Here is a 27,501-nt window from a genome sequence, read left to right on the forward strand (position 1 = left end):
AATAACAAGTATTTCTCCCCACACTCTGATGTTTCATAGGGATTTGCCCTGGACATTCTAGCTGTCATGTATGGTTTTACAAATGTGGTTGGGTATTTGCTGCAGATGTGGGATAAGTCTTGCCGGGTTTTAGCAGCGTTTTGGTGACGTACGTAATTTACACACTAGAGCGTTAAAGCAGAAACGCCTCATATTATATCTTTATGGGAAAAAAAGGCTGGCACAATGAGGCAAGTGAACCTTCCGTGGTTCTGTGCCCACTTTTGACAACCAACCAAACAATGCTGACAGCTCACCACATCCTGGGAGGCTCGAGATGCCAGTTTGCCTCAGAGTCTGATCAAAGGGGCTGTTACAATTTTATTCAAACCCCATGGTCAACTTTGTTATCAAGCTAATTATATCCCAGCTAACTATTTAGTTAATCAGAGGGGAAGGAAACGGTGCCCTCAACTCATACGAATGTCTGGCTTCATTTCACTTTACATCAGCCAATACCGCGTCGCTGTAAAGGAGCGGTGCAATTGCTAAATCATCTGCTCATAATCTCTTCCCAACTCACATTAAGCAGAGTGAGCATATGGTGCTATTTATGATGACAAATGTAATACAACTGACAATGAAACTAATTGAAATGTTCGGCGTTGGGGCTAATTTTCCACAGTTCATTTGCATATTTACCAAAGTAATTCTGATCGTAAGTTTGTGGGTGTGATTTTCATTAGATAAATCTCTGCACCAACAGAGCCTGCAGTGTGACTGCTTACCAGGTGTTCATTAAAAAGGCTTATCTCTCTCTCTCTCTCTCTCTCTCTCTCTCTCTATATATATATATATATGTCGACATTTGTGGAATGAAACTGATGAGATTATAATGGCGGTCAATGCAAAGTAATGATCTTGTCAGATTTCTTTTTTTGAATATCCAAAAAAAGATGCTGTACCTGCAATATAGCAGGTACTGTGTTTCTGTGGTTACTATAGAAACTGACGACAAACCCAGTGGTTGTGAATATTCTCTCGTTCCATACTGCTTTCGTGACAGGATCTAATTGCGATTACACTGGACAGTTGTTCAAATCAAAATGTCACACATATGGAAACCCCAGGTTTTATACATGTGCATGTATGTCCTCTTAAGAGGACACATGATTTAATTATTGATTGTTATAAAATAATAAATAATAAATAAAATTATGTCGGTAATTTAAATTTTTGGGAAAAAAATCAAACTTACAATCAACAAAAATTATGTGTAAAAATCATACTATTTAATCAGCATCTTGATATGCCTTACCTGCCACATGGAGTGATTATTTTAGCACAGTTGAGGTGCTCACTGATAAAGATTATTAACACATTTTGTTAACAGAATTCGTGAAAATGATGTCTAATGTGTTTATGTGATACCTTCTTCATTTAGCTGGCAATTGCATACCACAGCCTAATCCAGGCATGGTGCCACACTGTTCACTGCCATCTCAAATGTCATTTTTCTCAGCACAAAGAATTGGAGAGCAACATGCCAGGTTTTGGCAATCTCGTGAACTTATACCGACACGAGTGTGCAATGTCAAACGTGAGGCATGCTCTGGGATCCTATGCATGTTTATTGCTGACTTGCTATTTCCAAATCATTTATAACTGGGGAAAAACTGCTGCATGTTGGATATAGGATTCAGGATATAGTGTAGCTTAGTAAACAATGAAAACTACTCAACACACACTGAGACAGATCAGCATAGCTGAGGCCACATTTGTGTTTTGTTTGTGTAGCATTTCCTTTTCACCGACCTACATGTATGTTATTTTTATGACTGTGTGTAGTGAGTGGGAACATTTATTCACCAACTGAAAACCTCACCGCCCCTTTTGTGGATTTCTGGCTCCTGACGGAGCCACCAATGCATTGTGGGCATTACTCACGAGGACACAGAAAAGGTCAGTCAAAACTGCCTCACTAAATATCTTTGGGAGTAAGATGAAAACCACAGACTGCTGATACATGACAGCCTATCAGAGGATAATTTACCCTTTTAAATCTTTGTCTATGTGACATTTGGCTTGCTAGTGTTTGAAATAATTGTAAATCACACAAATATGCTTTTAGTTTTACAAATTCCAAAAACACAAATACAAAAGTACATTATTTTTATTTTAACATCTTTTTATTTCTTTTGTCTTGCAGAAATCCGTTTCCACACTTACATGTCATTTTCTTGTACCCCTCTCCCATTTAGTGATATTCCCATTAAAAGTCACTTTGACCTCTCATTATCACTGACACACAGACAGGAATGAGAACATGTGCAAATTGTGCAAAGTATCAGTTAAGCCTCATCTTGCCCTGAAGACAAACGGTGTGCCTAATAGCGGAGACCCTGTGAAATACTTGCTGCAGAGAAATTCAGGCCAGTCGGAGGCCTTAAACTGCCAAATTTCATGACTGGATGGGGTCAAAGGGAGCACAAAGAGCTGAAATCTTCCAACATGGGTATAATTCAGCAGGGGAAAGGGGCTTTGAAATCTAAATCAGGCTGTGTGCCTGTACTATGGTGCAGTGTGCTCAGACCTAATCAATCCTCCATATCCAGCGTTATCCAGGGCCACCGTGTGCTGAGCATCTGGCACAAAGTGCAGAACACACAGCTGGCTGCCGGGCTGGCTGGCATCAGAGGTCCAGAGCATTGAGTGTACTTTGGAGACAGCCCAATTGCAGCATCAGATTTCAGATGTGTGCCATTCGACTGATTACATCAGGGAAGAGGATTAAACTGTGATTTCATATAATACATTTCTAATGGCTTAGCAAGACACTTTTATTTCTCTGGGAACAGAGTTAATAACTTGCAATTTCTTTCGAGCCATAGAACTGTGCCGATGAATAATGGCTTGAAAGGCTCACAGAGGAAGATTACAAACAGGCCCACTCATCATTGCCGGTGTCCTGCAAAAACCTGTCATCTCACATTTTTGGCAGTTTATTTCCTTTCTATTGCTGTCGACAGCTGACATTATCTTCCATGCACGGGAAAGGTTTTGAAACATTGGACCTGAACCGTGCGACTGATAGGCTAAATCAATGTTTTCCCTCTCTTTTTAATGAAAAAAAGTTAACTTTCTAGAAAAAAAGGTGTGTGTGTGTTGCAGGCAGTCACTGAGAGGAAAGTAATACCGGTACGATATTATGCAACATCAGATAGAAGGATAACATATGCTGATTGCACCTGCCAAACAGCTCACAGTTGGATAGGAGTAGAAAAAACTTGTAACGTGCCAGCCAACAAGAAAATGAAAAATGACAACGGGCTGACAAAATCAAATACAAAATGTAGTATAATAGCAAAGCAGAATTCATTCCAAAGGAGATGATCATACAAGTCTTTTCTCATGGACCCAGTTGCCTTTGGGCTGCAGTGTGTTTTTTTTCTTTTTTCCATTTTACCATTAAATAAAACACAATAAAGCATTGATTTAATGGTGTTTTAATTAAAATAAAATGGCCATCATTAGGGAGTGTGAGCCAATCTTGTTCTGCAGGCCACTACATTATCTCTTAATTGCATCAGCGGCACTAAAATGCATGCAAATAGTCACATGACTTCCATTGCATTTTCTGTGTACTGTTTAAGCGCACACTAAACACCAAATAAACACAGTAACTGTGTTGATTCTTAAGTGGACATGGAGTAATAATTACTAGGCTAATATCTGCTGTATTTTGTAATATGAGAAATAAAAATATGTGATGTATATTTATAAATGTATAAAGCTAAAACATTTATACCATGAAAAAACACTACAGATTTACATTCAATTCAATAAAATTGTATAGCGGCAAATCATAACGTACATTATCTCAAGGCACTGCACATAGACAACATCATGGTGAGCAGGGAAACTCAACAATTCACACAATGAGCAAACACTAGGCATCAGTGGAGAGAAAAAACTCCCTTTTAAAAGAACCAGACTCAAAGATGTGCGGCCATCTGCCTCGACAGGTTGGGGTGAAAGGAAAAATGGGGGACAGAGGAGAGGTGGGGGAGAGAAAGGACAAGAGGAAGATGAGGTAGAGACAGAAGACATGGACCAGGAGCAGATATACAACAATTGTTTCAAGTTAAAAGTTTATACAGGACAGTTCTGAGTCAGTGATGACTTGATTATAGAACTAGAATGTCATTTATATAAGCTGCAGCACAAATTGTTGATAACAATTATACCAACATCGACTTTTTATTATAGCATAATAATAATAATGGTGATATAATATGGTGATGGTGATAATAATAATAATAATAATACTATAGCCTCGAAACTGGATCTGGTTCCTGCAACCTGCAAGATGAGGACACACAGAGAGAGAGAGAGAGAGAAAGGAAATAATCCACTCCTTATCTCAAGGAGGCAGTATGTGTGGGCATGAAGAATACTTCACCTTACTTTTTTTACCCTTTACCTTCTGAGGTCACTTTGAGAAACTGGGTGTGGAAATGAAAAGTGTGTTGTTGGAAACTACCAACGATTTAAAATTCTGTTCCACACTCCGTACCAGTTGTTGGATGTAATGCCCCAAATTGTTGTTTGTCAGCCACCAGAAACCACGAAGAAGAAGAAGAAGAAGAAGAAGAAGGTCATTTGCTCCTTGAATCAGTGTTTGTCTACCATGTGTCTCTTGAAATACCTCTAAGTACCTTTACTTTAATCTACCTATTATGGTCTATTTATTATGATGTGTTTATAAAATGATAATGAAGATTAATGACTAATCTCTGAGCTATTTTGTCAATAAAATAATGAAGTGAGAAGTTGCTAATTGCATTTTCGAATGATTTATGTTCCTCTGATGTGCTGATATTCGCCCTTCAAAGGCTGGATTTAGGGTTGGTTGGTAAAAAAAATCTGTATTCTGTCTTTTTCTTTCATCACCTTCACAACATGCTTTCAAACTACTACAACTGATTGCAATCATGAGTTTTCTGCTGGGTTTATGGCTCCAGTCAGAACCTTCAATCTACCACAATGATGTGCAGTATTTAACTGCAATTCTTATTTATGGTGCAAAAATGTACATAATAACTTTATTTTTAACATGTATTGCACAAATGTGCATGTGTTATTGCTTGGGGAAACTGTACATGTACTTTTCTCTGCAATAGAAAGATTTATCAACAGAAAGATGAGCAACACTGTAATTAGCTCACTATCGTAGGTTGTTGAAGTCAAAGTGGCAGAGTGGCTGAAAAAGGCTTCCTCTCCAGTCACTGAGCTCATGTACTTGTCATTAGACAGCTGGAGACCAGACATGACAAGTCTTCACACCTGTTGCCGCCAATATTCAGGTCCACATTCGTTAATGAACACACAGCCACGCTGTTGGAATCTGCTTTTGGTTTTACAGAAACGTGTCAAGCCCAGGAATGATTTTCACTTATAAACCCCTTTGGCATTTAGTAAGCAACAATCTGAATGTGAATGAAAGAAAATAAAGATCAGTTAACAGTGAAAGTGTCCTTTATATTCAAACCATTGTCAAATGCTAATTCTCTGTGTTTCTCAGTACAGCCGTGTTTTGTTCATGTCACATGGCGACATTCCTGCACCCCAGGAAATAGTGATGCATTGTACATCACTATTTATTCCCCTCATCTGTACATTGAACTGTGTTTGGACTCATACGATACCAAACACAGAGGGGGAGGTGACTAAAGGGGGATGACTGTGATTGGATAGCGATCTGATCTATATGTGGACACCAGAGATGCATGTTAATACAGGTGTAAACACATGTGGTGAAGAGCAATCCAATCGCTATCTGATTACAGAAAACACATTTTAATGCCAGATGTAAAGGGGGCCAAAATGTTCCCCCCTAATCCTCATAGTCCTGACTCATGCAGACAGCCTGTGTGGGTCTGTCTCACAGCAGCATCTCTGTCACTCACTGCAGAAGCTCAGTTCATTTCTGTTTTTACTTCCTGTAGCCCCTGCAGTAGAAACAATCTACTTTTATTGTATTTGATTTACTGCCCTGCTCATTCTGCGAGATCCTCATTGGCACGGTCGTTAATCCGCCTGATATCAACTATGTCAACTATGTGTGCACTGTTTTGACAACAGAATTTACACACTGGAGCTTTTAATGAGGAAATAAATAATAATCTTGATAGCCAAGTAGCAGGTAGCTGAGCTTACCACCATATTAAACATGCTTATAGTGTGAACAAGAGTGTAATACAAATTGGCTAAAGTTCACCCAGAGGTCTTCTCAAAAGCCAATACAAAGGAACCTGTGATGAAAAAGAAATAGTAAAAAAAAAAAAAAAAAAGGTGATACTGAACTCTGCTGCGGTCTGACATGTCTGCAGCCCTCACCATTCAGGTTTATGGGGGCTCTGCACGTCAGCTACGTTTAGAAAGTTTGGTTTCTAAAGGGCAGCAGCGACATCAAACCCATTTAGTTGTCATGCAAAAGGAAGCGGGATTACAATTTGACAGAGGGCCAGATTAGAATGACAGATAAGAGGAGGAGCAGTAATGTGTGCCGTTAAGTGGTGGATATCAGACCTGTGCGGTAAGAAATTCTGTTTGAAAACCCTTTGCCTCAGACATCTGAACGGTCTCACTCCCTTTGAAATATGAGCTAAAAGGAAAGAAAGGGATTTCTCAGTGATTTCAGTGTCAGTAAGAGAATGCTTTGTAAATTGACAACATTCATAGCAACTACTCATCGCTCTTTACATCTCATTCACCTATTTAATTCTCACTCTGATTATACAGCATCAGAGGCATTTAGGCAATAATTGTCTCACTTAAATACACTTACAAACAGAAGGTAGAAACCTTCTGTTTGCTCTCGTGACTTGATAACCTATGAGCTCTTAACTGTGCCTTGTTGTAAGGTAGTTGCTTATGTTTGTAATATTTTAATCTAAATTGTTCAAAAAGTTTAAATATGCAAATCAAGTCAAGACAAGTTGTGGAAGATCCTGCAAGGAAAGGTGGCAGCTGGTGCTAGCATGCACTGCTTACTGTATTTTAGTGACACTTGGCAAAACAATATGGCATTGTTTATCTGCAAATGTGTATTATCTAAATTTTGATTGTTGTCTCAGTTCCTTTTTTTTTCCCTTAAAGCATATAAATTTCCTTTAAGTGACAGAATTTGGTCCTTCGAGCATCTACACGCCACAACTTCCAGTCTGGAAGTGCAATCAGTAAGTTTTATGTGTAATGAATTCAGTTTTAGTCACATTTACATGCAATAATGTGGTGCACGGCAGAGTTTCCCTTCATCTGACTCCAAGCTAGAATCCTGTTTATGAGTGTGTGTAACTTCCCATATGGTAACCTTAGTTAATTCATGAATATTGAAATGTGAGATTGAAATTAGTTTTCAGGCAAATGCAGTGATATACAATCTGTTGCTGTGTCCAACAGACATTCAGGAGGATGTGATTAGACCCCAGAGAAAGAGCGCTGCTGCTGCTGCTGCTGCTGCTGCCGCCGCTCCACCTTTCTTTGTTTTCTATTTTATTTCATTTATTTTTCCCATCTTGCTTGTGTATAGATAGTTCTTCACTTTGTGTGAAAGTCATTGACCAGCGCTGATGAGCAGCAGTCATGGTGATTAGCTTGGTGATCGGCCTGTGCTGGGGAACAGATGGACAGAAATCACCAGCTCAATGTTGTGCAGCCGAACAAATGTGGACTTTTGGCAGGGAGGACTATTGTTGTTGCTCAATTTTCACGGTCCAGACGTTCATGCAGGTTCACCAAGAGAGAGAAAGGATTTTTCCTTTCTTTCTTCCACCACAGCAGACATCATTTCTCCTTGGCTAATGAGAGGCAACCTCCCTGCACCACCTCAAGTCTTTGTTGAGAAATAATCAGAATGATTCATGTCTGAAATGGGGCTGCCGAGTTTTGCTCGTCTGATAACCTTACCCGAATTCAGATCAGACTCCATTGTCTCATAATAATACTATGGGGTATTTGCAATGAAATTGCCTAAAAGGAGAAGGCTCCTCCATATCATTAGAAAAAAAGGGTCATTTACTTCCATTGAGAGAATGAAGGGCTGGGTGCTCTTAAATCCTCTTGAGATGATAGCTGCATTTTCTGTCTTCTGTTTAATCAGGTGTTCTCATTCAAATACTGCTATCTCTTGACGCAGAGCTCTTCACCTCCCTTAATTTTAAATTAAAGTTGCCATATTGTAGCACAGGAAATTTGAAAGGTAGTGGCACACTGCATATCAAAAGGCCTAGAGAAGTGCTGGGACATTGGCTGTTACTTGTCCAGTGAAAACAGGGACTTAATAAAAGTAAATTTTAAAGATGAGAAGCAACAATGTTGGAAAGTTGTACTTTTTGTTCTTTTGTTATACTATACATATTCTTATGGTGTATGCAACTGCCCATTGGCTGAGGGATCGCCGGGTTTCTGTAGTATGTCTGACAACCTTTGCAGTTGTTAGCCTCATTAGCAGCAGTTTGGCTAATTGAACATAGTGAATCGACACTGGAGGCAGCCACTGAGAAAGAGCTGACTGGCTGTTCTACTCAGTGAATCCTTAATTTCACCTATTCAATGCAGTTTTCTCTATGCCCAATGTTTTTCTTACGTCTACTTAAAGAATAATCAATTTTCCTAAAAAAAACCATTATATTTTACTAACTTATCCCATCTAGTCAGTTTTTCCAATTGTAGTTATTGATAAAAAGTGACAATGATTTAAAAAAAGAAAAAAAACAACACTACATGTGAAATTTGATGCTAAAGCTGTTTGGGAAGAACGAGTAAAAGATGTTAAAAAAGAGGTTAACACCCACTGTTGCTCGGCGTTGAAACAGCTGGGAGTCTTGAAGCACATCATTTTGTTGCCTTCATGAAGACACCGCTCCCGTAAATTGCTGGTCACAGCAGGAACTTCATGATTTGTCCCCACAATCCCTCCGCTGATGTGGCTATTAGGTGTTATATTAATGTTTTAATTACAGCGATATTGATGGCAAGTCATTTCCGGGGCTGAAATAAACAGGCACATATTGCGTCGCTGAAAGAGGTATTTAGTGTGGTGACTACACAATGATTTCCCCCCCACTAATTGTTACTGTGTACATGCAGCAAGTGAGTAAATAGCACAAGTCATTTCCCAACTCAGTGCCGTGTTAGTGCTCTGCATAATATGCTTTTGATTTATTCTGCCGATCAATTAGTTTTTCTTCCTCAAATAAGTCACATTAAACACTGTGGCACTTAGCGTTAATATGTAAGTTAATACCGCTGTGAAATAGATATGACTATTTAAATGGTTCTTTAATGTAAAAGGACAGTTAGGAGGACATTATCGTTTAAACGTGTCTTCATTGTCACGTTTGCCTTTTTATTAATTTCAGTACTGCTTGTATTTGTCACGCTGGAAATAAATGTAGAAAAAAACAGTCAAAGAGAGTCAGGAGTATAAGATAAAAATGGTTTGCAGGATTTTTGATAATGCATTCCACTTTGCCTCGAATGTTTGTCCCCTCCCCCGGATTGAGCTGCTTTTACTTTTTCCTTCAACTGAGGTGTTGTGCAGGAAAAATGAAAAGTTCAAAGTATCAAATAAGCAGCACCGAAGCAATTAAAGTACCTCAAGAAAGTGTTTACTTACCAGCCAAGGAAGCTGCAGTCACCACAGGCTGAGAATCCCAAAAACATCATTAAGACGGACAATTTTTTTATCTTTTATTTTTTATTTTTTTAATGAATCCCTTAATTCAAAAGCACTAATTTAGGTCCTGAACATCCCGTTTTAATTCATTATAATTATAGTAACATAATAAGCCCAGAATAGCCTTAACACGAGCTAACATACACTCAGTGATGCATAAATCCACATTTTTACCGGAAATTAAAAATTTATGATTTTTACTCAATCCACTAACATAGAAGGGCTCTCATGTTATCCATCTATATACACAGTCTATGATGCAATGCATGTGCAAGTTTGTGTTGGTTTCCATGTTGCAACAGTTGCAACAGCGCCAAATGTATATACGACCACATATGGATCAAACTTACTGACCACTTTATTAGGTACACATGAAACCTAATAGAGTGGCAGAATAATAGGCTCCTAACGTGATCTTCAGCTGCTATAAAGGTTCATTGTGTTGTGCATTCAACACGCGTCTTACCTTGGTTCTAATGGTTGTTATTTTTTTGAGTCACTTTTGTGAGTTGCCATTCCTTTCAATCATTTTAATTCAGTCTGATCACTTTCCTCTGACCTCATCAACAGTCAGCTGTCTTCATTAATAGTTTAATCATGCACATGCAATGCTAAGTATCAATAAAATACATCAAATGTAGTAGGTTGGATTTATATGCCATAAAGGAGCAGAGTTAGAGTAAGTATTTAAGCCTCAATGGTGACATGCATAGCTGTAGAGGGAGGCATTTACTGCCAGGTGTGAAGCAACACTGAAAGTGAAAAATGTCACATCATCCCACTTAACATGGGCCACAGCAGTGAGACCTCACGGCTGCACCACTTGTTTGCTCGCTGAAAGGCATTAAAGGATGGTGTCGATATGTTATTGAGCTGTTTTCCACATAACTTTATTCCTGCGATCATGACACCCCTCACAGCTCGGCTCTCATCTGCTGCTCCAATGTTCTCCAGAGTGCACATGCTTTAACTTTGCTTTTCCTCTTTCTTTCTTTGTACCACAGGTCGCTGTCACTCACAATAGTCATGAAGAAGAGATGAATGTTGCAGAAGCACTCTGTGACACAGTTACATATAAAATAAGGCCTCTCTCTTTCACGTTGGTTTCACACCACCTCGGCTCCGTTGGTGCTAAAAAATGGCCAGTCACTCATCAAGTTTGGTCCCCACTGAAACTGGATTACACAAACTCAAAAAGAGCTCAATGTGACAGTAAACCTAAGTGACCCCCAGAATCTAACTGTTTATGTCTTTTATCTCACGTTCACATTTTTGGAAGCACTGTGCTGTAACACCCAGCTTGTCACGTACTAGCCTCTGCTCATTGGTCCCGCTCTGACCTCTTAATTTGCCCTCAGACTTAGTGTTGATGCAGTGTAAGCCCTTCTCCCACGCTTCCTCAAAGCCCTGAAAGATACTGCATATGCAGTTTTAGATTCAAATGTTGCTGATAATGACAACATTAATATATTTAAAGCTTAAAAACTGCTCCAGGTAATTTCCACATAAAAAAAAACAACTTATTCGTCATTTTAAAAGTAGTATAATCAGCTTTTTTTTTTTTTTTAACCTAAACAAACCCAAATGAGATGTTATTCATAAGTATAGAGGGGGACAGTCTTCTTTATCTACTCTTGTATTGTAATCTGTAATTTATGAAACTGACCTAACTGAGGGAATCATAATCTTCTTAAAACTAGGATGTTATATAACTTTATGGTGTTGCTGAGTAAGACTATGCACATTTTCAGTTTACTGTAAGTTTAGCTTTTAATTTTGTTTTACACGTGGGATGGGAGGTGGGACAGTTGGCATATGCAGTATCCTTCGTATCCTTCTCCCTTGGTCATTAGACTGAAAGATATATGTAGTATTTCTGCATCCACATATCTATAAATGGCAAGATTCATGTGTCATTTTGTAGCCCATCAAAGTCCGTAATCTGATTTAAGGTAATATACTGTTTCACTCGTCTCTGCTATTATGAAAATACCATGAAGGCTTCGCAGAACTTTGACTGAATCAGTGAGTGTCGGCGCAGGCAACAACATGTGCAGCGCGCGCACACACTCAACTCTCCTACAGCACCCCTGTGTATTACACAGTGCTAGCTGCCTGACTTCCAGTTACCTCTGTGTCTACTAAAGCACGTAGCAGATGCACAGCCTCATTTGTAAACTTTAAGGGCGACCGCCAAAGAAACACCTCAACACTATACTATTTAGCCAGTGTGTCAGCTTTTTGTTTCTGCATTTTATTGTGATCACTGAAGTCTCCTGATGATGACTTTGCCGCACATTCTGTTGCTGCTTCACGTCATCATCAAACTCCATCAAACACATAATGAAACCAGGTCATGTCATGTCATGCCACACGCGCAACGTCATCGTACCGGTCACCATGAAGACACCTCCTCAAGGCGGTGCAAAGAGAGAACTGGATATATTATACATGAGGGCTACGCATGCATGATGGATGATGGGCCCATGCTACGGTGTTCTTGCTTGCTGAGCGAGAGAGAGTTGTGTGTGTCTTCATTACTTTTTAAATGACTTCACAGTAGAGTGGAGGAAAGACGCTGCATGCATGTTTCTGCCAAGTCTCCGAGCTCCAGAGGCTAAACGCAACAGCGACCACAACACTTGCTCGGGCTTTTACTGACTGACAGCGAGCACTGTAATGTTAAAAATATTTGAACTTCTTAAGATCTAGTGGGGGGGAAAAAAAAGAAAAAATCCCAGACGACTGCAGATCAGTATGTTGAGCTGCTGGAGAGGCTGTAATGCTGGTGGTGAGCGGGAGAAGTGGGGGAACCGGCATAGGCTCCGAGCCACAGGAGCCTTCTGTGATCCTCAAGTGTATATTTATGAATAATTCATACTTTCATTTCACACTGTTGTGGTTTTGGATTTGATTGAAATCTGCAAATGCTGCAAACAAATTAAATCAAACTGTCTCACAAAATATGAGAGCAGAATTTTGGCACAATCGTCCCACTGGGGGGCGGGACAACTTTTAATTGATTCTGGGTAAAATAATTTTCTTCCCTATAGGCTTTGAGCTTATGTGTCGATGGGAGCATGACGATGTGTATTTATATTTCTTCAAGGGCAACAACTTGTTCCTAGCAATTATCTAAAGACGGTGTTTTTGGGAGCGGAGGAAGAATCATAATGCTTCACAACACCAAACCCCAAAGCAACAATTGAAATTTTAATGTGTAAAGTTGATGTAAAGCAGCTGCAAAGCAGCCAAAATTTGCTGAAAGGCTAAAAACATGGTACACTGTTGGACCCCATCTCCTGTTTATCCATGCTAATGGAGATTCATTGGATGAAATCTCCAGTGTCGTGTGCTGGCCTAGATAGGATTACAAGTCAAAGGGAGCCAGAGCAGGAAGCCCATCCCCTTTGCTGCAAACAGAATGAGTAAATGTTCCTCCCTGTACTCTCCACTCTAAGTTCCTGTCTGCCAGCCTGCAGATCCCAGGCCTGGCTTTCACGTGACGTCAGTGCCTAATGAAAAGAGAACATGAACACTGTGACAAAGATGAGTGCAAGATGAAGGGGAAAGTGTAGGAAACGCAGCAGGAGTGGGGATGCTCTGTGTGTGTGTGTGTGATTCTCTTTGGTTTATTTAATGGGAGCAGAACGCTTTCCAGCAGTGGACAGGGGGATGAGCTGCTGTGGTTAAATAATTACTCCCAGTCCCACTCATTTGAAAAATGAGAGAGAGAGAAATGGGGAGATCTGGCCAGGCAATAAAACAATCTTGAAAGTGGATCATGATTAAAATTAGCTCAATAACGATCATAAACTTTGGACATATTTACCCAGCAACACTCAGCAGGAATAAGAGTCCCCATTTGGCTTACATGCAGGGTACACCCACTTCCAAGTGTGCGAGTTGTGAAAAACAAGAACAGAAATGAGATGAAAGTGATAAAAATGAAGTTACAGATATGTCCTAACCTGAGGATATTGGTTAGTGACATGAATTAGATTTATTGTTGAGGAGCAGATCTATTTCGGCAGTTGATGCCAACAAGGACATGTGAACTTCACAAATCTGTCTTACCATCCCATTGAGAACAGACTCAATGTTCCCGCCTGACTCCTCACACACACACACACACAGCCAACAAAGCATTAGTTGATCAGCTGTTATGAACTCTTTATTATGTTAATAATCTATGAATTTGGTGTTTTATGGCAATCGGTACCTGTAATGTTCTATTACTGCTTTTTCCTTATTCCTTCTCGATCACCATATTCGCCCCCTCTATGTTTTGCATGTTCCTGTGAGAGTAGAAGACATCTGTCACCATGTAGTGCATTATTCTAAAAGTCTTAATAATTAAGCCTCAGTCAGGCTTCAGTCAGCTCTTTGAACTGGCTCCAACAGCAAAGAAAAAAGTATAATTTATCAATAATATGGGGAAAAAAAAATGTGTTGTAAACACATTTTTTTGCAATATTGCCAAACATGGTCATCAATAACTGTCGGACAGTCAAGAGCCACGGAGGTTTGAGCGCAGATGTGGCAGGCAGAAACACAATGTTGAGTAGTTTGGAGACAGTGGAGCATGAGGCTGCTCAGAGGGCTTCCGTTTCCAGCCACTCTTATATGCAGTCTGTCCATTTGCAGACAACATTAAAGACTTGAATAATGTTGTTGGTTTAGAGTCCATTCTCTATTGTCTGATGATAAATTAGCCTGTGGGGGCAACAGCCAGTATTACGGGCTTCCAAATTAGATGGAAGATATGCAGGCAAGGACATTTCCAGTTACCATTTCACTTTTTACAGTCGGACTAGAAGTGTGAATGGAGTTGGACTTGGGAGATTTACAGGTTACAGCTTTTTGCATGTGAATACATCACACATATGGACAAAAGTATTTGGCCAGTATTTAATTCAGGTGTTTCAATCAGGCTTTGGTCCAGGCCCCTTATCTCAATCGTAACGCTTCAGCATACCAAGACATTTTGGACAACAGTTTGAGGAAGATCCTTCTCTATTCCAACATGACTGTGTCCCCCAGTGCACAAAGCAAGGACTATAAAGACGTGGTTTGACTTTTTAGTTCAGTGTGGAAGAACTTGACTGGCCCGCACAGAGCTCTGACCTCAACCCCATCGAGCACCTTTGGGACGAACTGGAATAGAGATTGTGAGCCTGGCCTTCTTGTCCAACCCATCAGTGCCTGACCTCATAAATGAAATACAGCATGAATGGACACAAATTCACCATAGAAACACTTCAAAATCTTAGGGAAAATTTTCCAAGAATAATGGAAGCTGGTATTTGTTTCATAAAGTGTACATTTAAAAAGCCAATAGTTGATTTCCATCACTGTCGCCCCACTGTCTGTTTACCTGCGGGCATTCAAAGCCTGCTCAAACGTGACTGGTCAAACTGGACACAGGACGCAGACATACCTTGCCAACAGACTCTGTTTGTTCACATGCACCAGAGAATATATTTGTGGAACTTGGATCATGCCAGTGACGAGTGTGATGCCTCATTGATCTCTTTTGGGAAATTCTCCTCTTGCCATGAAGTGGGTGAGACAGACTTCAGAAGGGTGAGGTGGTCCAGATGAAGGTGTTGTGGCTGACGCACAATGACACACAATTTGATTTTGAGCCATGTTACTTGCTCGGCCATCAGGAGGGTGATGCCATTCTGTGGACCCTGAACAGATGATGGATGGGCAGGACATTTGGTGCAGATGTAAATGTTCCCCAGTGGACAAACCTCATCTACTTTGGTGACCCCTTTGACTTTTCACCCACCGCTTCTAGGCTGTCAGAGGCTGCATATATATTCCGTGTCAGAGGTCACTAATAGGAGAACCATGCGGCTGACCTATAAATGACACATGTTTGTGTTTTAAATGACACAGCATTTCAAGTCTTTGTGGCCCCAGAGGTTTTGAAAACGCAAAGCAATATGCATTTTTTTTCAATATTTGCGATGTAATCCTGTTTGACTCTACAAAGGAAAATCTTTACTACAATACATTATTAATATACATATAATTTCATTACACATTCACTATTTGTATTGCACTGACTCATAAGATAAGTCAGATAACACATTCTTTTTTTAGACATCTGGGGATTTTAATAGAATATCCATGTTCTATATAAACTATAGCCTACTCTATGTATCTGTGTGGTTTATCTTTTTATTTGAGAGTAAACAAAACCCCACCATTGTTCTTATAGTTTTGCTATTTTTAGTTCCATTGTTTTACTCTAAATCAAAAACCCTGCTCGCCAGTCGGAGATGGGAGGTGACTGCATCCATTTATTTTTTTTACAGAAAATGTAAAAAATGTTTCATTGCAAAATAATACAAGCTGTAGGGAGAAGGCCTGGTGTTTGGCTGATGAGGAAAGTGACAAAGGGAAATGACAAACAAAATGCCTGACAAGAAGCTGTAAAACTGTGAGTGCTGTGGTTAGGCCATTACTTATGGCAGCCTCAACAGCTATTTCCTGGCAGACCTGTACTTTTGCCACAACACTCCAGTGATTTTAGCCTGACGACATCTGTTCCAGACACACTATTTCCTGTACTGGTATCACTCTGTCCCCATGACATTTGCGAAGACAATGAATAGCAAAAGACATGCGATGAAGATTTAAAGATCCATCTGGGAACTATCTACTTTGGAGAAGTGTTTGCAGGATTTTTAAGTTTTTATGAAGTTTTTAAGAAGTTTTATGGTCACTCCACTGTTTTGTTTTTTTATTGTTTGCTATTTTAAAACGCCTGGAACAGCATAAACCACATCTGTTATGTTGTGGCAACTCAACTTCCAGAGGTGATGGTTGCAAAACTCTAGCATATAAAACCAAACATAAAAGAAAAGCATCAAACCAAAACCTGCATCAGTAGACAGACACGATTTTGATGAACTGACCCTTTAATAAAGTGGCCATTTTGGATGCAACTATGTGGGTAAATACATCCTCTTCTTCAATGACATAACTTTAGATGTCAAGTTTTTGTTTTACTAGAGTATAAAAAGCATTGTTGAGTATCAAAAAAACAAACCATAATCTTACAGTTTGTGTGTAATGGCCTTTTCTAACTTGTGCTGGGCAGATGATGAACAGCACCTGCTTTCGGCATAAAAGCGGCAGCTGTTATTTGGACATTTCATACTTGTCCCGCTCCCTTGGGCCCCAGTTTCATTTTCTCCGTCTGAAATATACTATGTGTGTGTGTGTATGTGTGTGCACCTTTAAAAAGTGAGACGTATGGAGCCTACGGTGCAAATCCTGGTAGAGCTGATAATGCGTTTGTGTTGTGTTTGCATTTGATGTCATATCCAGTGTTTCTGCAGGTAGCGATCTCTCAGGGCATCGACACACCATTCATCATCAGATGCACGGGGGAGGGAAAAAAACAAACAAAAACAAAACAACTTCTGTGGTTGCAATGGAAACAAATATGTAGAATATGCCACTCAATAACAATAGATAACCTGTTGTTTGAAGATAAAGTATACCATGCCACATATTTAAAACAACAGAGAAGAAGGAGAAAAAAAAAGCATGAAATGAATGCTGCAGTGTAATTGTATTTTCCTCACCCGCAGGAAATTGCAGTATAAATGAACTGAGTCTAAACCAACATAAATTGCTGTTATCGGTCACCATTTAAACACGACACCAATAACTTGATTTCTCCCGACACACACACCTCCTCCCCGAAGCCTTTGTTACCAGGAATCATTGCACAAGGAAGATTCCTCTTCGAATTGAACCCGATCTTGCAAATGGAACCACGGCAGGAACTTTAGTTTACATCAAACACCTCCTGGAGAAACGTGACAGCATTGCTGGCGGCAGGAAGAGCTGTGTGGATTGATTGGTCTCAACATGTTTGAAGCACCGCAGGCACGGATGCAGCAGGCAGACACCTTGTTATAATTGTGATAAAAGCAGCTGTCCTTGGCAGAGCTAATTTGGATTACCTGTCCTCTTCGAACCTCAAATGAAGACGCATTCGCCGGCTTTTCCTCGTGGGCTCCACATGGATGCGCCACGTGAATACAAACAATGCAACCTCATAGATTTATAAATAAATAAAAAAACGGCACTATATAACCGTGAGCGACTTGAATCAAAGCGACAAATAAATTGCGTTTGTTAAAATAATTTGACTGCAGCTGGGACAAAAGGACCTAAAGTGTTCAGTGGTACCACAAGTCACTCACTGAAAAAGCTTTTGAGGCAGTTTAAGACATATTTAAGGCAGTGATTACTGAAGTGTTAGCTGGCGGGTACTTCAGGTGGGCCAAGACTTAAAGACTTAAAGATTTAAATGACATTTTATTTGACAGTCTCCGTTTATATGACCTGTGGACCGTGTAAAACCGGTGTCGCTGGATTATTGATCGCTCACATTCACTTTGGAACTTTACATCGTAACTGGTGCTGTTGGAGGATCACATTTGATGGGACATTTGATTATGGGCCGGATCTGCCTGATGGAATGGTTACTTAAACAGTAGGTATAAAAAAAAGGAAATTGTGTGTGTGTTGGATAGATTGGTGATGATAGGTTTTTGGTGGACTGTGAAAGCTGTTGAATTTGGGAATGGCTGATTTAGATTGAGTGGATTGCCCCGTCTTTATTCTCATTTGTGGCTTCATTAACCCTTTAACACCTAACCCTCAGAATGTCTGGACTTTATTTTGCTTAATGCAACCATAAAAGGACCAGAGAATGTCCTCTAACTAAGTGCTTTTGTCCATTTTTTCCAGAATAACTTCCAATATTGCGTGTTAAGAAGCAAAACAAAAAGGTTTATTTAGAAAAAAACACTGAAGTTGTAAATAAACAACATCTCTTGCGTTAAATTTGAAATTGGAACATTATGGAACATATTTACGTAACATATTTTTTGAGTCCTTGTCTCGCAATGTCCAAAAACTGTGTACAGGTGTTCTTCCTTCTCTCTCCTCTCTGGCGACAAAGACATAGATTCTCCAGCTTCCTAAAACAGCGCGAGTGAAATTACCACATGTTGGCCTTGACTTGCAAACAAACGGCCACAAGTACACTTGTGCCAACGTGTCATCAGCGATATGTTCGGTGTTAAAGGGTTAAAGCCAACATCGCTCGTGCTTCACAACCTGGTCTTGGCAGATCCCTCGCCATCACCCCATTTATGTGTTCTGTCTCCTCCACAGTCGTGCCTTTCACTCTTACCCTCACTCGTCCTCGCTCCCTCGGAGGGTTGAGCACAACAAAGGGTGGCAGCGCTTCAAGAATTAATGCCTTTGCTCTCGGTGAAACTTGTCCAGGAAAGTATGCTCATTAGGGCCTCTCTCCCTGTCCTGCTAAAAGGCCACAGGAAGTAGACAGGGCAGTGGGAGGAGATTGGTGAGGTTATTATCTCCCCTGTTGCTGAGTCCAAAGCCGGTCTGCTACAGCTGTCACCGCTGCTCTGTATTACTTGGACATGGTCTTGAAAGCATGGGCAGAGGCTAGAGGCTGCAGCTAAGAGGGGAGCGATGCTGATGCTGTGGTTCGTTAAAGCTGGAGACTTCAATCTCGTTGTCTTCACTCTTATACACCTTTTTTTTGGTCTTGTGCTGTCATACAGCTGTTTCATCCTGCCTCTTACCTGTCTCGACTAGTCTGCTCCGTTCTCGTGACCTATGGTACGCTGCCATCACATGTCACATACTGGGAAAATCAACATCACTCCAAGGTGCTAGAACTCAACCTGGAACATCTTGTTCTTTGTCTCGCTTCACTTTGTGTCCCTGTCCTATCTACTGCTGTGTTCATCTGTCAAATGATGTTTTTTTACTTTAACCAGTTTTTCTTGCCTCCCCCACACATTTATTGCTATTTGCTGGATTTTTTGTTTAACCTCCCTGCTCCTTTGTCCTCACTTGTCACGCACGCTCCCTTGCTCTTCAATCTCGTCCTTTTTAATGACATTAAAACAAGTGAAAGTGCAGGTCCTGACACTGTGTGAAACGAGGATGAATCTACAATAAATGATGGGCTGCATTGTTAAGTGTATGTGACACCACAGATGCATGATTGAGCATACATTAACTGTGTGTTTGTGGTTGTGTGAGTGCGAGCCGTTGTCTACTAGAGTGTGTTCACTCATTGTTTAAAGATCACATAAATTGGTGCCTACCTCATAATGAGCACCTGTGTATTTCTTTTTTTGAGGCTGTAGGTCACATGTTTTTCTTCTCATCTGCACACGCAGACACATGCTTGGTGCGTGTTATGATAACATGTTTTTTGCCAGTTGTGTTTCACAGGCCTGAAGGATCATCGCAGTGGCTTCTGATGAGCAACACTGAATGTAAACAAACGTTTGTTTGCTCACAGAAAAAAAAAAAAAAAAAAAAAAACTCCACAGAATAACTTTAAGCAAAGACAAGCACTTGTAAGTTCTTCACACGCAATTTAAGAGGGCTGGGATTTCAAAATATCTTCAACGGACAGTTTGGCTGAATATGCGTTTGTGGTCTTGTGCAAGATGTTTCTGTTCATTGATCTCGGCGCTGCAAGTCATTTACTTTCAAACTACTACTGTACTCACAGAAATATGAAAGAAGTTCATAAAGAAAGTATCAGAGTGTTTATAAGAACAACAGTCTTTATACAAAATCTCTTCACCATCAGTGATATCAAGAATCCATCAATTATCAAAATAAGGAAAAACTAACAAAGACACAAACACTGCCAGGACACAGCTGGCTGTGGGTGTGTAATGATGATGAAAACCTTTTTAAATTAAAAATGTTACACAACTCATGAAGCAACAGTTAAATTAAAAAGTGTAAAGTAACAGTATAAATCAGATCATTTTTGATCTGAACTCACATGACATAGGGAGCCCATGAGCATGTAGTTTGGTCAAAAAGGGACGGTTGTAGAAGATAAAACTGGGGAAAAAACAACTCTTCAGTTATTTATCATGATATCGCAATAAATATATTCGTGATGATATGGTATCAAAGTGAAAATGTTTGTTTTGATGTGGAGCGGTGTGTATTTCACAATAATAATAAAAAAAATAACATGTGTATGATGCAAAATGAATGCTGTGATATCAAAAACAGAATCTAAAATGAGTTGTCAAATGAATTCATGTTCAATTTAATACATTTAATAAGGCGAAAATTACAGCTGAATTTCTTTATTATAATTACTATAAAAGTATTGCTAACAAACATATTTAGTATTATTATTCTATAACATTCGATCACCTCACTGGTAGCTGTACAAGTGTGAGGAGGTTGAGGGCAATATTTCATAAGAATATGATATTAAGTCACGACGTGAACTAAACAAATCTAATACTACGATTGGAGCCCATACAAATACCAGCTTTCAGATGTGCTTTAAAAAGTCAACATGGAAACAAAACAGGAGTAATTGCACACATACAAATGTCTAAATGGACCATCCGTGTCCATCAGTGTTTTTTAAATATCTTGTGCTATATCAGAGATAGTTCTGTAAGACAGAGGCCTTTTTTTATTTTTTTTACTATGTTCCATTATAGATCCACAGCACAAACAAGGCTCCTTCACAAATTCTCTTTCAGAATTCTTTTCTTTTGATCACTCAGTCTGTGTAACACTGTATCAGGCAGAGTTTTCTTGAGAAACCTCCAAGTTCTCCACATCCACAGAAGAGTAATAACTTTATCTCCAAGTATTTGACCAATGGCATTTATTTTTTAATAGAAAAAAAAGGGGATAATGCTGGACATATTTTGAATATCTGAGCATCTTTTATTGTACTTATCCAGCATGTCTTGTATGGTGGATAGAAACATTGACTATTTGTCACTTCTCTTAGTTGGGTTAGTGAGTTATTTTTAACTTTGTCTTATAGAAACATGCGACACATTAGATTGACTTTCACATCATATCATTAATTCAAATGTCCGTGCAAATAATTTGCATACCTTTACTCAGAAATAATGGGAAACACTCTTGTTATGAACTCACCTGTGACTCATTTTTATTTAGTATCATAGCTGCAATCATGTAAAACATAAACATAAACTACTAATAGTTCATGACCGCTACTTTTATATGACAACAGAGCACTTGTTTTGGTTCTGCCATCTTATAAATAGGATGTTTTTCTTTTTTATTCAGTTTGAAAGAAGGTACTGTCAAACATTATTTACTGATTTTTTTTTTTTTTACTACATTAAATTGACATTAAAATGTATTGATGTATTTCCAAGACAGGGTCACTTAGCAGCACAGTGATAGTTCATAGTGATGCATACATACCATGGTATATGATGGGGATCGGAGTAGGATGTTGTACTCATGTACATCATGTTGGAGCATGTTACGACAACAGACTAATTAGGATAATAGATTTGAGGTGCTAACCCTGTTTGAGTCTGTGTTAGGGCATCTGTCATGGATGGAGAAGACCCAGGGGAGTGACGGTGGTGTTATCCGACGTGTTACTGCTGCATTGGCACACAGGTCGCACGGAGACTTTTCACAGCACCGGCACAGCTTGGAGACAGCTGCGGAACAGCCTCCACAAACTGACACATACCATGGGAACAGTCCTAATAGATGCACACACACAAGGACAGATTATGTAAATTGCTTTGAAGTTATGCAAAAGAGAAGAAAGTCTAATGTGAGAAGACTTCAGCATCTGTTGTCATATTGGAAGTGTCTGCGCGTTAACGTTCTCCTGAGGATTACATAAAGCCAAAAAGGCGGAACCATGAACTGTCATGACATATTTATTTCCGCTTTTAGTTTTCATCTGGACTTTGATTTTCTTTGTTTGTTTGTATTTTGTTCTTTGTTTTTTTTATGCTTCTTGCTTTCAGTTCGTTTTATTTCCTGTGTTTCTTCTGTTTGCTCTCGGCTGTGATCGTCTGCCCCACCCTGATGAGTTCCACCTGTGTCTTATGAGCTTCACCTGTGTGCCGTTATCCCAGCCTCCCTATTTAGTCTCTGCTCCTCAGACACTTCTGTTGGTCTGTTGGGTTAGTTTTATCCTGCTTTGCTTGTTTTCTTCTTCCAGCTTCTTTTGTCTCTCATGTTTTGTTCCAAAGGTATTTCTGGTTTCTGTCTTTTACTCTCAGCTCCTGATTGACTTGTTTGTCTCTTTTGTTTAGTTTTGTTTGGGTTTTTTTTTATTTATTTTTTTATCAAAGACTCAATTTGTTTCAAAACCATCCTGCATCTGGGTTCTGTTCTGTGAACTGTGACATGACCATGAATTAAACTGGCGTTTTGCTCATCGTCCAGATGCAGTAAATTAAGGTTTTGCAAACTCGGTGTCACAGTGTCTTTATTGTAGAAGAGGAGTTGCAGTAATCATAAACAGGTCTTGTTACCACATAGACTGGCATTCAGAGTAACCAATAGCGGCGCCGCAGCTACGGCACAGCATGGCAACATAAGTAAACAAGGGAGACACCCTTCCCTTTCCTGTGAAGAAGATCTGGGCGATATCTGTGGTGTTAATTGAAGGAGAAGCTGAGGGTGACATTTCTGAGAAAGAAAGGGTGAAGAAAAGTAAATTTATGGAGTGAAGACAGAGAGAGAGCGAGAGAGATGCAGGCTTCCCTGTGATGGAGTTGATCCATCTGATTGGTACATTTAATTGTTCATTGTAGGAGAAAAACATATTATTCGGCCTTAATTAGCAGCTTACATTCCTAAGCACAAACCAAAACAACCCAGGACGGTGCCAGTTGCAACTCTCTAATCACAAAGGCCTCGGTGTACCACTGGCACCAGTCATTATCTACAGAATTTGTCGCTGTGCCTAACCTGACTGGGGCAGAGGACCGATAACTCAACTGCGCAGTCTTCTAAGGTCAGCTCTATGTATCAGCAGAGAAAGACCTCCAAAACCCTTTAAATATCCTAACTCTGGGACTCACAGGCAGACTGACAGAGGATGCTGTTAACATCTATTGTTCATGTTTGGCATTGTCTCAGTTCTCTTCAGAGAGAACCTGATAACAGGCATCTGCATGTGGATCACCACCAAATAATGAAGACTCTTCCTTGGTCCATAATCTACATCCTCTGAAAAATTCATCCAACTCCGTCCTTTACTTTTTGCACTCTGCTGCTCTTAGGCACGTGGCCAGAACCACCACATTCTTGGCAGAGTTAAACTTACACCAGTGTTAATAATACTGAAAGTCTTGCATCTGCAGGTTTGTGCTCATTCATTCATCAAGTAGATTTTGATTAATAAAGGTTCTTGGAAAGTCTTTATTTTTCTATCAAGCTCTAAAAACTCCAGTTGGAGAAACTGATATATATTTGTTATTAATTGGATACGTTTTGGTCCAGTTGTTTTACAACTCTTAACCAAAAGGTGCACTGTCCGTGGTCAACTGAGGGAATGTTCCTAATATATTAAAAGACTCACTGCAACAATAAAACAAGATTAATTGGAGGAGGATAACAATCATTAGTACATTATTTATCAACATTAATAAAACTATTAGCTTCAACTTACAAATCCGAGAGCATTCATCATCTCATAGTAGGACCCAAAGTTGTGCTGCTGAAGACAAATTAATTCAAAATACCTTATACTATTTGCTGCTAAACTATTCAATATGAAATGATGGCTTCTATTTTACAACATATTATACTCTGTCTACAAATTAACAATGTGAAAGTATTTGTTGATGCATATTGTGAAATGGAATGTATACATGTTAATCACGATGAATATATCTTAACCCTTTAACACCTAAGCCTCAAAATGTCCATCTGGACTTTTTTTTGTTGCTTATTTTAACCATAAAAGGGCCAGAAAATGTCCTGTGAGTAAGTGCTTTTTGCCCATTTTCCCTGAATAACTCAATATCTGGCAGTTATTTACACTTTACTGTATGTTAAAATAGTGTTAAACACTGTAGTTGTACATGAACACCAGATTTTGCACGTTAAAGTTGAAACAATGAATTTGCAATTGTGACATGTGTTGTGGAGTCTTTTAGTCAGACATAGTCTTCTTTTAATAAGCAGAAAAGATTGTTTACAGCAACACACACTTGGCATACATATTCTAATGTAAGAACATAACATTGTACGACAACCTATTCATGATATGTTTCCCCACATGTTGGAGAAGGAGGGCCATATTATATATACAGTACAGTATGTATGGCCTGATGCTAATATTATGGCCTGTTTGGCAAAGTGTCTGACTCTACGCCTGTTTATGAACACGTACGTTTATGCAAAGCATCTGTTTACAAAGAAATTGTTCTCACGAACAGCCGTCACGTTGTGTAAATGTGGTTGCTATGCAACACAACACTCGCTCTGAGCCTCGACTGCAGCCCTGCTGAGCCTTGTGACTGCGGACAAGCCCAACATCAAAGCCTGTGTTATTGATATCAATAAATTAACCGATCAAGTTTGCCATATGAATTATAAGAGAGGCTTATGTTCGGGACAGCAGCGGTAACCTGGTGTGTGGCGCTGTCCATGGTGCTGAACTGGATTACAGTCAAGAGGCCTGAAGTAAAATGTGTTTAATTATATATTATTAAATATAATATTATGTAATATATATAATAATATAATATATAATAATATATATACCTTGAAGGAGGAAATGTTGAAATGTTGCGGGTTAACAATGTCCACATCAGGTGTTTGGAAAATCCAGGGCAACGTGATAAGAAGTGGGCTAATGATATATATATGTACACTGTGTATGTGAGACAGAAACACACGCGTGTTTAACTCAACGATATTGCTGAACCATCCGTTAAATTATTTACAACACTGCTCAGTTTGTGCGTTCAGGCTCCTAACTGGGAGGTTTGCAGCTATTGTTCTTGAATCATCTCAAACCCAAATTTAATGGCGGAAAAGAGGAAAAAAAAGATCATGACCTTTTTAACTGCTTTTCTAACTACAAAAACAGCTAAAGAGCAGTGCTAATCAGGATGCATTCTCCACGCAACCTCTTGCAAAGAAAAAAAAAAGGTTATACTCAGCAACTAGTGAGGGGCTCATTACTTCAGGCTGAGTGTTCTGGGCTCACAGCTGAATAATGAGCCTATTATGGAGATATCCTCCAAGAAAAGCAGGAGAGGTCTCAGCTCCCAGAGCTGAGGTATAGACTGCCAAGCTCCTATCTCCAACCATAAAATATCCTATAGCATTGAATTACAGTGGGGGACTTTTCCGGATGCATTAATATTATTTGTAAAGTTGTGGTACGGCGTGTCATGAAAAATTGATGCACTGTATATTGGAGGGCAGCTATCATTTTTGAACCGAGCAATTGTGGCAGACTCCGACAGTGTTTATATCCCACAATTTGCCAGTGCCCATAACTATTTACACTACTTAGTCTTTTTCCTCAATCATGTGTTTGCAGATGGCGACTGCAGATTCGAGCAGAGATAGGCACTTGAGCTGCGCGCTTCTCTCTCTCCTCAGCCTCTCCACACTGATTGCTTTCATTTTCAGGATGAAGAAATAATGTATTAAAGTTGTGGTCCCAGCTTGACTCCACGGGGAATTGTGCCTCATTATCTAAGAAGCTGCTTACACTCCACTGCTTAGCTCATTACAGATGGTGAAGCCGAGGACAGAGAAACGGGGAGCACAGAGAGAGAGAGAGAAACAGAGCTTGAAGGGTGAGAAGCTCGGGAAACACTCCATGCTGCCCACAGTTCTCTAATAGAAATGCAAAGTTGATGTAGTATAATAAACTGCGTGCTCTCCCTAACATCTGCTTACTACTTTAACCTGGTGTAAAACAGTGTTTGGGTATCAGTGCTGTGAAAATGTATCCGTCTCAGAGAGAATAAAAAGCCAATACCCAGTGTATTGAGTGGAAATGCATGTTTTTTTTACTTACCTTTTTAAAAAACCAAAATAGATGTATGTTGGGAAATTGGATTGCTCGCTTTCAAGGAGTGAAATAAGATGACTGATATCATGTCCATGAATTTTTTAAGCCCCTATTTTAAGGCAGATATATTGAACTATTTTTGTGAACATTGTCTTGCTGCAGCTTCTTTACTCTTGTACTCACATTTTGCACTGTAATCACCTTTTTTGTGTGTGTGTCTTTTGTTTTATGTTTGTTTTTATAGCTGGTCTTGTCTACATTTTAATGTGGGGGCAGATTAAATACAATTTATTTGTTAGGGCAGGTGCAATATTCATCTTATTTATTCTGCTATTTTATATTCTGGGAAATACGCGTCCTTTTTGTTAGCTGTTTGTCATCTCTGTCACACTGTGTATTGTTCTGCAGCGGTTAGTGGCACCTTTTGCCCAGGAAAAGTTTCCCTGTGGGGACAATATAGAATATTTGATTTGATTCTCAGAGTTTTGTTACTGTGAGTTTTCCCAAATATACCCGCTGTATGACAAAAATGTGGTAATAATCTGGCGTCATGTGCTACAGGCTCTACTACGATATTTTAGTGAATGTAAATGCATAGATCCAAATGGATTTATAATCCAATTTGTTTCCAATTTCCTGTGTTTCCCAACTGCATTGTAGGTCTGTAGCTTTGCTTTGTTCCTGTTGTGGGAGGCAGAAGTTGAGAAGCAGCATCACCTAACTGATAAGGTCCATGCGTGGTAGCGGTGTGAGGGCTGGTGTGCCTCAATGACCCCGAGATAATCTAACTGAAACACGTAAAATCACATTTACATTTAGCTCAAATGCTACACGGCTCAAACAGAACTCTCAAAATCAAGTCATTCTCCCTGTTGCTGATGGT

The sequence above is a fragment of the Solea solea genome, chromosome 9 (assembly GCF_958295425.1).
Source record: "Solea solea chromosome 9, fSolSol10.1, whole genome shotgun sequence".
Taxonomy (NCBI): domain Eukaryota; kingdom Metazoa; phylum Chordata; class Actinopteri; order Pleuronectiformes; family Soleidae; genus Solea; species Solea solea.